Source organism: Euprymna scolopes, chromosome 34, assembly GCF_053919585.1.
Source record: "Euprymna scolopes isolate OS-2025 chromosome 34, ASM5391958v1, whole genome shotgun sequence".
NCBI lineage: Eukaryota > Metazoa > Mollusca > Cephalopoda > Sepiida > Sepiolidae > Euprymna > Euprymna scolopes.
Genome location: NC_136515.1, coordinates 83274381 through 83287495, shown reverse-complemented (window position 1 = coordinate 83287495; position 13115 = coordinate 83274381).

Here is a 13115-nt window from a genome sequence, read left to right as displayed (position 1 = left end):
TTTACGTAGTTTTTATTATCGATTTTTGAACGATATTAATGTTAACGTCTCCGCCTCGGAGATCCGTTGTTCTTCTTAGAAAGTTGCCCATATTTTTATTTGGACGTATTTTTTTTATTTATTTATTTATTATTTTAAATATATATATATATATATATATATATATGTGTGTGTGTGTGTGTGTGTGTGTGTGCGTGCGTGTGTGTGTGTGTGTGTAGAGAGAGAGAGAGAGAGAGAGAGAGAAAGAGAGAGAGATTCCAATTGTTAATATTTTGTAAAAATGCTGAGTTAACACTTTTTTCGCACTTACTGTTTTCGCTGACGGGTCCACACCGTTTATCGCACACAGTAGGTGGAAACCCTAATTTTTAATGTGCGCTTTCATCTTGCCCTTCGAAATTGAACTATTGCATGTGAATTACTAATGTTTTTCTTACTGTTTATGACGTTATTTTTAAGCTAAAATTAAAGAAACAGATTTTATAAGAGAAATAATTAGCTCTATAGCTTCAACACTCACAAAAACATTTTCTTAATGGGGAACTCTCCCAAGGAAAAATAATTCCAGGAGGACAGTGGAAACTGTTCAAGGCTTCCCTTTAACCGTTCGGTTTGTATTTAAGCAGTCCTATTGTGACATGTTCTCCTGATACAAAGTTCTTAGAAATACACTTTGTTCATGGAAACATCGTTTGGTTTTAAGTTGAATGTGTTCAAACGAAAACTGTATTTAGTTCTGGTAAGAGGAGAGGTTGTTGCTGTGAATGTTTTAGGGGAACTACCTTATATTTAACATCAGATTCAATCTTATTCTATTTCTCCTTCCTTTTACTTCTCTCTTATTTTTTTATTTATTTATTATTCGACCATATTTTATACTATTTTGTATTTGGCTGTTGTTGTTGCTCTTCTGTTTTTTCTCTACTTCTTTCTCTGTGTAATCTTCTGTCTTTTATTTTTGTTACTTTCTTTTTTTTCATTGTATTTATTTCATCTTCTCCCATTTCTTCATCTTCCTAGGTTATATCTCATAGGAGTAGTGAATCTCTCGACGAAGGCGTCCTTTCTATGGCAATTGCTCTTGACGCATCAAAGGCCTTCGATAAGGTATGGCATAAGGTCCTACTTCACAAGATTTTCAGCTACGGCATAACTGGAAATGTTTTCTCAATCATTAAATCATTTCTCTCTGATAGGATTATAACAGTATGGATGATGGGCAGAAATCAGAGGCCCACAGTATTAATGCTGGGGTCCCTCAGGGGTCTATCCTGGGCTCAACTCTCTTCCTGGTCTACATCAATAATCTCCATAAGCACATACTTAAATCATTTGTTGACACCTATGCTGATGATACGACCATCTATGGCAACACTTCAAAGGCCGTAAATGACAAAGTTCTCTCTGATTCTCTCTCTCCTATGATTTTGAGCGCGTGGTACAGTGGGGGAAGAGGTAGCTGGTTACTTTTAATGCATCTAAAACCAAGCTCCTATCTTTCCATCATCCACGCTCTGACACCTATCTTGCATCAATTGAAATTGATGGCTCTCGTCTTGGGGAGGCTCCATGTTTTTACAAGCTTCTGGGTTTGACCTTTACTCCTGATCTGAAATAGAACACGTACATCAGGTCTGTTGCCAAGGTCGCTGGGAGGATGGTGGGATCCTTCTACCGCTCCAGAAGATATCTCACTACTGATGCAATTCTCTATGTGTATAAAAGCCAAGTAGATCCAAGGATGGAGTACTGCTGCCACATCTGGGCGGGAGCTGCCTATCCTGCCTTGAGAGAGTACAAAATAGACTTCGTGGCTTAGTGGGGGATGCCCTTTTCTCTTCCCTGCAGCCTGTATCCCACAAAAGGGACGTTGCGAGCCTGTCTTTGTTTTATCGTTATTTTCATGGCAAGTGTTAGTCTGAGCTCCAATCTCTAGTCCCCCCTCGCCAATATTTCACGAAAAACACCCGTTTGGCTGAAACCATAATCATTAATTTTCGCCACTCTTTATCTGTGCCTAAACCCAAGCGTAGATTCCATGAGCAGGGCTTCTTTCTTAGAAGTGCACGCCTGTGGAACTCTTTTCTGTTTGTCTGTTTCCCACCTGATTACAACTTGGATGTCTTCAAATCCAACATAAACAAATTGCTGATGAACCGCCGTCTTATGTAGGACACTTTATCAAATCTCCAATACTAACGATTACTACGATACTATCACATTGATTACTGTACACGCAATAACCCTTATCCCCGAGTGGCTTCCGGGCCTTGATACATGGTGATCGCCAAGTAAAAAAAAACTTCCTTTTCTTCTCCACATCTTCTGGGACTGAGCTGTGCTGCTGCTGACCAGAAATTAAAGACTTACATCAAATCTGTTGCCAAGAGCGATGTAAATATACTTGAACAATTCCACCGCTCAGGCCGATACCTAACTCCAGATGCATTCTTCTACGAATATAAGACCTAAATCTATTTTAAAATGAAGTACTGTTGCCACATCTTGGGAGGGACTGCTAAAATCACTCATACCTTTCTTGATAGGCTTCAAAAACAACTTCGAAACCTAATGTATGATAGACTTTTCTCTCTTTTACAACAGAAAATACGTTCCGAGTCGATCTCTCCGCGTTTTGTTCTATTGTTTACGAATCGCTCATCATATTTATATCTCATCCCGACGTGTCTCCTCTATTTACCCATTACTTCTACTTCCTCTTCTGTTTCTTTTTCCTTCCTTCCCTTTTCTTCTATTTCTTTCTTTCTTTTCTGCTTTTGCCTTATTTTCCTCATTGTTTTCTTTTTTTTTCAAGAGAAATAGAAAAGAACAAAAAAAAAGCGAACGAGAGCAAAGAGAAAGACACATAAATGTAACAGCGCAAACACCGAGGCGTGAGAGAGATGACGTCACAGTAAGAAAACAGAAGATTATAAAAAGGAGAGAGCACGTTTGAGAAGACGATCGCGTTAGAGACGTGGACGACATTCGGGATCACTATCATATGAGAGTCGTCACAGCCGTAACGAGAAGTAACGCGTGGCAGGAGAATGAGAAAATAAATTTTGTTCTCTATTATTTTTCTACTTTGCGACTGAGACTACAACGTGTAAATCTCGTATGTAAAAGTTTTGTTTAACGTATATGGATGCAGATAGATAAATAGCAAGAAAGGACAATGAAAAGAGAAAAAGGCATGTATTCTGCGCTTATGAAAGTCGAGAATAGAAAATTTTCAGGTCCCGATCTATTTTAATTGTCGTCCTTGAAGCACTCATGAAACACAGACATAAAAAAGACATTAATTTCTGAAGATGTCGCCTTATCGTTTTCGTTTGCAAAACTCATCAGCAATTGTTCGTCTCACTCTGTCGCGTTCGCCAACAAACACTTAACTCAATACTCTGAGATGACTTGCTCTAGAGATGACTCTATATAACAGTTAAAGCCACAGACCTCGTTAGATATTCGGTAAGGAGATCGAGAGATAATACGGTGCAGATTATACAAATGGATAGTTAAGATACATGCAATTTATCACACGCTTAAATCACAATATAATTATAATATGCGTATGACATTATATCTAGTTGATAAATATATCATTTATCAGAAGGATAATATCTAAACTGTCGCAAGGGATTAATAATAAACTAACATAATTGTTTGCTTTATATATATTTCACACACGAGTAATAGTTATTTGTAATTTACGATTTGAGATGAGAAATATAAGAATAGTGTGTATTTGACGTTTCTGAATTTTTTAGATGAGGATTGGTTATTCGTATTATTTGAAAGGTTTCTATCGAACTCGGGAATTTGAATGAACACTTAATCTACTTCACGGGGGTAGCATGCGCTTGTTCCGTCAGTCATGACTGGACAGAGGTCCTAAGTAATTCGAAACTATATTATTCAGTTGCCCACAACACTGAGGATTGATCTTTCAACCTCCAGGAGAATATCACTTTTTACAATTTATTTTTCGAAGTACTTTAACCACTGCGCAATGGGTCCGCAACGCTGTCGGAACAAAAGCATGCTGCCCCCCCCCCTGAAGTAATAAAATTCCGTCCAAATTCCCGAATTCGACAGGAACATTACCGAGTTCCACAAGATACACCTGAAGAAGGACAGAGGTTAAATCGACCGAAACGTTGTGAAAAATCACACTCAATATGAGAACAGTAGTCCGATGAATCCAAATAATATTAATGTGCATTTGTAGTAAAATGTGCCAAGCCTTTCAAAATCAATAAGACCCAATTGTCATTCGTAGAATTGTGAATAATATTCACACCCTTTCTGCAACTTAACGAACTAGATAATGAAATGCCTAAATTTACAAATTTAATTTTAAACATTTTTAGTTAAGGAAGATGGTGTGCAGATGGAGGGTATGGCATCTTAAATATCAGGGTTGAGCTAAACTACGTGACCTACCTAATTTCTGGCTGATAATTTAAGCAAAAGAACCAGCAACAGCGAGTTCGACAATTTATCTATCTATCTATTTACCTGCGTATTGTTGATTTTTTTTGTTTGGTAGATGTCAGCCGGAAACAATCTTCTCGTTTTGGTTTACGGGTATATATATATATATATATATATATATATATATATATATATATATATATATATATATATATATATAATTACTTCATTTACTGACAAAAAATTAATATACGAAAGAATACATTTATGCGTAAACTTTAAGTATTTACTTCAAAAGTGCTCAAATGTAGGTAGAGCTAGTTAGTTAGTTATAAAATATATATGGTGATTAAGCTACACTGAATATTCCGCGTTTCATCCACTCCAGGTTTCTTCAGGCTTATGCGCGAATTTTGTGGTTGTCTGTCCTTTTTATACACTCACCTTCTATTGAGATTTTAGTTAGCCAATCAGCTTTCTAGTATCCACCGCGCCCTTCCTATCAACCAATGAACAATCGATTACCGGACAAAGGCCTATTTTACCTCTGGTTGACCTATTTCTTTGTGTATGCTCTATTTAGCCTGGATATCTTGTTTTAAATTTAGGTTAGTTTTTTTTTATCTTAGTTTATATATATATATATATATATATATATATATATGTACATATAAATATATATATATATTATGCATATATATATATACATATATGTGTGATAGTTTATGTATAAGCATGTTACTTTAATTTATTTATTTGTTTATTTTCTATTGTTAGGTTACTTTTAAAATTATTTTGTATCGCTATCCTAGAGTAAATTTTATTCTGTGAACACAGCTGTTTGCTATTTCTCTTCTACAGTTTAATAGATGTTGGGGTTCTTTGAAGTACAGGATAGCAAATTTTTCATGAAGGCATAATCTACATGGGTCGTTTAGGTTCCTACACGTGGTAGCTTGTCTTATTATTTTCCATTCGACTACCGGCGAATGTCGGCTTTCCTTGAGTTCCAAGTATTTATTTGCTAGCGTTGTTTTCATACGGTTCTTTTTATTGTTGAATGTACTTTTGTGGTCATAATATCGAGTTTTGAAATCTAAGGAAGTCATACCTACGTAATATTTCTTGTTATTCGGTTTTTCTTTCGCGAACATTTTGGCATGGGAAACTATGTTTTTGGTTAGACATTTATTTTGAAGTGGGCAAAGTGTGTGGTGTCTACAGTTGCATTTATCTTGTTCGTTATTAATATTTTTATTTCTATTTCTAGTATGATTATTGTTCTCCGGACTTGGTTTATTATTATTGTGGATTTTTTCATTGTAGGATATTATCGAGATAAACAAACATATATTATATTAAATAAAGGAGGTAATACCTGGGATTATTCTCCATTAACAAAGAAAGCAGTATAGTATCGTAGCAACTAAAACAGATCTAAACTATTCTCCTCTCCGACAGAAAAAGTCCCTAAGAAGTTGGCCATACAATAAAAAGAAACACGACTGTAATCCGTCCCCCAAATTATACCTTAATATAGGGTGCGACCATAAAATTGTCGCCATAGAAAAGACACTATGATTCCATTTCCATATGAGGAAAACCGGTTTTCTGGCTTTGTTCCACATCATCTAATTAAACCAGTTATGTTCGAATCCCTAGAGCGACAGGAGACGTGCCGCTCTATCATTTATGCTCTCTACCGATCCATGGTTTAAAACAGGATCACTGCCAGCGCCCTCAAATTGCAACGCTGGATTGCTACTAATAACAGAGTCGTGTCCAGGATGATGAAAAAACATTTTGCGGCCAGGGTTATATATTTTTCCTGTGGTTCTAAGGGCCACATCATTCCAGCTCACATCTTTGAAGTCGGTTTGAAAGTCAGCAGCAAAGTGTACCCGCATGTGCTGAAGAGTGTGGTGATCCCGTGGTGCAATCAGGATGCCGCTGGTACATCCTGAGTATGGCAGGAGGACTCGACGCTGGCCCACAAGTCCAAAGATACTTTTAGAAAGAGTGCTATAACTTTACCAAAGATGGTTTTAGAAAAAGTGATATGACTTTACCCCTTTATCATTAGCCATCCTCCTCCTCGCCTGATTTGAACCCGTTGGACTACTTCGTTTGCTCGTACGTCGGGAACATTACTACCATGATCTCCTACAACACCAAAACCAGCCTGATCCCCGCTATCCGTCGAGTATTCCCCGAGCATCCACAGATGATTGTAAAAAAACCTGCTCCCTGATCTGTATCAGTATCGAGGCGGTGATTAAGGCTGAAACCGGCTACATGGAATAGATTTCAACTCTACTACACAATCAAGTTACCTGAATTGATTTTTCAATAAAAGTTTGAAAATAAATCTTTACCGTTGTTTCAATAAACTTTTAAAAGCAAAAATCAAGTATAATCGTTTAATTGTGTTCTGAACAGAAACATTTACTTCAAACGCGCCCATCTCATATCAAAGAACGCACTGTTGATTTTATATGATTGGCCTTTCTACTTGTCCGGCAATAAAACTTCTCAAAGGCACATGTGATGTTCGGCTGTATAAGCGAACAAATCGCTAGTTCCTGCTTTCATCGATTTTTTTCGATTATCGATTTTTTTTGGTTTTCGCATTTTCACTTCAAACAAGGAACGGTTCCACTTTGATGTAGGGGGGCTACTATGTGGGACATGATTTCAAGGATATTATGTAGGGAGTTGAGCAGCAAGATGTCTGTTAACATTACACTTGAATCTCTGCATGTCAGTACGGACAGGGAAGCAGGAACCAGGAATCGAATTCTAAAGTCTAACCATTCTGGGAAGGAAATTTTTAAAATAGAAGGCTTTCTGGCATTCCTGTATCTCTACTCTGTAGGGTTAGGATTGTGCTGCTTGTCGGGGTTTTCGAGGATATTTATGTTTAGGGGGTACAAGGGCTTATTATTCGTCGGAGCATGTACCAATAAATATACTTGTAAAACAGGCAGAGGGATGCAACATTTCGTTGATAGGACAGTGGCTGAAGGCAGTTCATCGATACCTATCGAGGACATTCCCATATAAAGCCTATCTAAGAACACTGTCAAGTACATAAATCACATTTGTATGAAATAAAAAAAAAGATCAAGCTGTTTATAAGTCCATACGAAACGAACTTACACATACAGGCAAACACACCCACAAGGGTATTTTGTGTTTGTGTGAATATATATATATATATATATATATATATACATATGTATATATGTATATATATACATATATATATATGTATATATATATATTTACATATGTATATATATATATATGTATATATACATATATATTTATGTATATATATATATATATATATATATATATATATATATATATATAGTCTTGTTTATAGTATTCCGAATTTTACTGGGTTTATATAATTGAAAATTCAGTAATCTTATATACACGAATAATTTTTAAGCCAAAAAGAGATGGCTTTAACTGTAAGCTACAAAATAATCATATTTCATAATTAAGCATTTATATCAGTGTTTTACCAAAACATCAAGATATCGAGGGTTAGGGTTAGGGTTAGGGTTAGATAAGATATCGAGGGTTACGTTTATAGCAACAAAAAAGGTATTTCATCGTTTAGTTACAAGTGTTTACAAAACTTTTCGGACCAGTTCAAGCATTATGTCGTTTGAAAATTTTCAGTGGAAAAGCATTTCGTCAGACTTAATGAAAGGAAAACATTTTAACAATGAAACATGTGCCTAAAGCTAAACCTAAACGTAGATTCCATGATCAAAGCTTCTTTCTTAGAACTGCACGCCTGTGGAATTGTCTTTCGTTTTCCTGTTTTCCGGCTGTCTATAACAGGGTTGTCATCAAGTCCAACGTGAACAAGTTTCTGATGAGCCGTTACACTTAAATTAACGAATTTACCGAACTTCCATTACTATCGATTACTATATTGTCCTTTTTACTACTGTACACTCTTTAACCCTTATCCTTGAGTGGCCTCTCGGCCAGGATAAGTGGTGACGCCTACGTAAAAAAACAAAAAAAAAGATAATGAAACCTATTTCCCCTATAAGGAAAGGAAGACAAGCAAAAATACACACACACACACACACACACACACACCTATATATATATATATAGATAGATAGATATAAGTATGCGTGTGTGTATGTGTGTGCGCGAGAAAACATCTTTACTATTACATAAAAGTCACTGTGTGTGTATCTGTGTTTGTTTCTTCCTTATTTTTTATTTTTATTTTTTTGCAAATTTCACCCAAAGGTAATTTCCATGTCTTGCACTGTCCTTAGATATGTCTTTGACAGAAATTCATCCAATAAGCATCGAAAATGAAAAAAATAACCTGATATGTAATATAGATTTTCCTCCTCATAGATAAAAAATAATAACATTTACAAGGGAATTTTACATTACATCCACATAAGAGACAATAAAATATCAGCAAATCATTTCTTCTTTAAAACAATCAGACTTATTATAATCTGGACATAAAGCGCAGTGGAGGAGTGTTCCAATATATATATATCGAATGACCCCTTGTTCGATCCCGGTGTACGTCACCATTTTATTTTAATTTTTTCTTATTAATGAGCTCAGTTTACGATAAAAGAAGACGTGCCATTTAAAACTGACGCAGTCATTTCTTAATTTGTATATTTTAAAACTAAACATTAATCAGAAGTGACTTTTCCAGGGCATTCATCGTCAAGCTCGAATATCAGCTGACGTGATATTGTAAACAAACACAGATGGAATTTGATAAACGACATTATTATTTCCTTTCGAATGTGTCCATAGGGAAAATTAATAGAGGATTGATTCTATGTTGTACGACCGGGCAACGTCGGCCTTAATATATATATATATTAATATTATGTTGGTGCAAAAATAACGTCGTTTTTTACGTTCAACTCTCAAATATATAAATGACATTATATATATATATATATACATTTATATATAAATATTATATACCATATTTCTGTAAACTGAAACATAATTATCAAAGTATACTTATGCAGATAGATATGGAAAGTCTTTATTAAAGTTTGTACCTATGTCCATTCTGTGGAGGTCACGCACAAACGCAGACCCCACAATTTTATTATACCATCCCTATTAAATATAAAACATACTTATAAATGTATTATTATGTACATCTATATCCAAAACACTTGTAAACGTTTTTTTTTTAATGTTTTATTTCCAAACTTTGTAGACCAGGCGCGAACGCAGACCCCACAATTTTAACGAACCACCGTTCTGCAGGATCAAACATACCTATCCCTGTGTCTCGATACATCTTCTATCATTATATGTGATCATTTTTTTTTAATAGTACACCCTATAGGAGCCTATTCGTGACAAGATACACACACATTCAGCTTTATATATTATATATTATATATATATATATATATATATATATATATATATATATATATATATATATATATATAGTCATCCACATAAAGTACTGTTTGGCTTTTTCACAGCTCATCAAGGCGGCTAGACAGGCAACTGCCTCAAGCCAGGATCGCAACTCGACCGCCCAAATGACTGTCAAGGCTTCTCACCATTACGCCCTCCGGCTGCTGCTGTAAGGGTAATGAATGTTTTGACGTCGTCCATATATATATATATATATATATATATATATATATATATATGTGTGTGTGTGTGTGTGTGTGTGTGTGTGTGTGTGAAAAGAAAACGCGTTCATAACGGCACAAATCCACAACGTTCATGACAACGATGATGATGGGTGTTACGAATAGGTGAATTCAACATGAATAACAGAGTAAAACAATCCGTAAAAACTGTGCAACCGGCGAAGCGAACGTTTGTTTATTCTGTGTGCTATGTATTTTCGGATTGTTTTACTCTTTTATTCAAGGTGAATTCACCTATTCGTAACAACCATCATCATCGTCATCATAAATACTCCGTCATGTATATTCCACATGTACGTGTATGTGTATATGTGTGTGCCTTTGTACGTACATGCGTGTATGTATGCATGTATGTGTATATGCATGTTGTCATGTGTGTTTGTGTGGGTTCTTTCGTATGTATGTTTGCGTGCATCTGTTTGTATGCATGCTTGTATGTTACGTGTATATGTTTATTTCGATGTATATGGGGTGTAGATGACTCCCAAAAGCTTTGTTAAGGCAACCCCTCTGGGTAGAAGCAAATCTCAGTAATAATAAAAAAAAATTACAAAAAAACAAAAACATAAAGCGGGAGACCAGTACCCGCATTAAGCTGGTCTGCAGTTTGATTTGTTGCTGGCTATCTTGCTGATGCTTGTTGCTGGATCTCAACGTTTTGAACCGAGAGAGAGACTTAGCTGTCGTACAAAGCTAAAACTCTGTAACATCATCTTTGTATAGATACTTCCTCAGGTATTCGTCTATAAAAAATTGTCCGTGGCGATGGAAAAATTGTCACACGTGTAGCCCTGAAATGCTGGAAGCATGTAATAATTGATCTGTCATCATTCTATATATGTATGTATGTATGTATGTATGTTAATATATGTATCTATTTATATATGTATGTATATATGTATGTGTGTATATATTTTTATTTATTTATTGTGTATATATGTTTATGTGTGTTTGTATGTGTATATGTATATATATACGTATATATATACATATATTTGTGCGTATGTATGTATTTGTGTATATGTATTTATGCACATATATGCATGCGTATGGGTGCATATATGTGTGTGCGTATGGGTGCATATATATGTGTGTGGGTAACTTCATGTATATACATGTGTACGTATTTGTATGTGAATATGTATGTATATGCGTGTATGTATTTGTGTATGTTTGTATATATGTGTATGCATATGTATGTATATATGTGCATGTGTGTATGTATATGTTTGTATGCATGTGTTATATGTATTGTGTATCTATGTATGTATGGATGTGTGCATGTGTGTATGTTTATGGGTATGTATGTGTACGTATGTGTGTATATGTATATGTATATATGTATGAATGCCAAGGACCGTCTTTAATGACATGTCTGCTTGAGCGTGTGGATTCGCTGCCAGGACTAAAAAAAAATATAAAAAAATTTAAAAAAAAAAAAGGTTATCTTCGGGCTCATAGACTTTCAATGACTGAGGGAGTGGCACTCGTCTGACAAGACGTTGCAATCATCATATACATATATATTAATGTTAGAGAAAGAAGGGTGTTAGGGATAGGGGAATAAAAAATATGGAATGAGACACAATGCAAAACCGCATCGGGGTGTGGTAGATAAGTAATAACGACATTTATCCTCCCCAGGGCGAAAACCTAAATAACACGCATAGTAATTAACTGTGACCATTGTGATATCTTTTTTTGTTGTCATAACGTCTTTTTAGCATGAATATTTTCGACACGTCCTTAGAGAGATCACGTATTTTGCAAACTTTACGAGACGAAGTCAAAATTTAATCCTCCCGACCAAACACTCCCATTAGTTGATCTCCATGGAATATCCTTTCAAGTTTTTCACTTGTCTTTCATGTTTTTCTATTTTTAGTTGGAGAAGAGGAAGGTGACGTTAACTGTATCACGACACGCATTGACGACCTGTGTACCAGTTTCGATTCTAGTCGGTTTCATAGTACAACTTTAACTTATGGATGTTGAAAACCTTAACGTGGCCTCTCCTGTGGGGATACAAACAGCAGAATTAGATAGACCCCGCTTATTTATAGGAATTAACAAAATAAAAAAAAGTTCGATTTCGCAGTCAATAGCGTCATACTTATATCGATTCCGTTCCTGCATATGGAGACTATCCGCTTTGGCCGGTCGTAAAATACGCTTAAATATGATATTTTAATTTGTTCAAATTTCGTATATATTACGGGATGATAATTTTTAGCTAACTCTTAGGTTAAATTATATCTATGTAGATATTCTACATGGTTTATACTTGCGTAATATTTGCGTACAAAGGTTATAGTAAACAAAACCCTATTTCTATATATATTTATGTATGCGTATATATATTTCTGTACAAAAATTGCTTACCAAACTACTCTGTCAGTTTTTGGTATGCATACATGAAACTTAATATATAGAGTATTCGAACCTATGCGAAACTTCAAACTTGGATTGAGATCGGGAAGAATCGGTGAAAAATGTTAAAATTAAAGAAATGGAATTTGCCAGGTGAAAGTTTTACGGCGGCATTACGAATATGCATATGTAACTCATATGCATGCGTAACGTAATTTTCCTGCTATTTGTTAATGTTTTAATTTTTAATCTTGCAACAAGCATGTCTTCATAGTCCAGGCATTGACGTCAAAGAAAAGAGTAAATCTTATGCTAAACGTTTTGATTTCTATTCTCTGTGGTGGCGCAAGAGAATTCTCTTTAATTATTTAAAGCATTACTATATATTGGGTTCAACAGTGTAGTAAATATTGGGCAATCAACAATTCCTCCACTAATCAACAGTCACGAAGTTGTTTGTTCAGCAACCGAGAAGGCTAATATGCTTGCCAGCCAGTTTGCCTAAAACTCCACACTGGACCCTTCCAACCACCCCCTGCCTGACTTTTCTTTACGGACAGACGCCACGCTAGACGATCTAAAAATCACCCCTGCTCAGGTACATGCTATCAT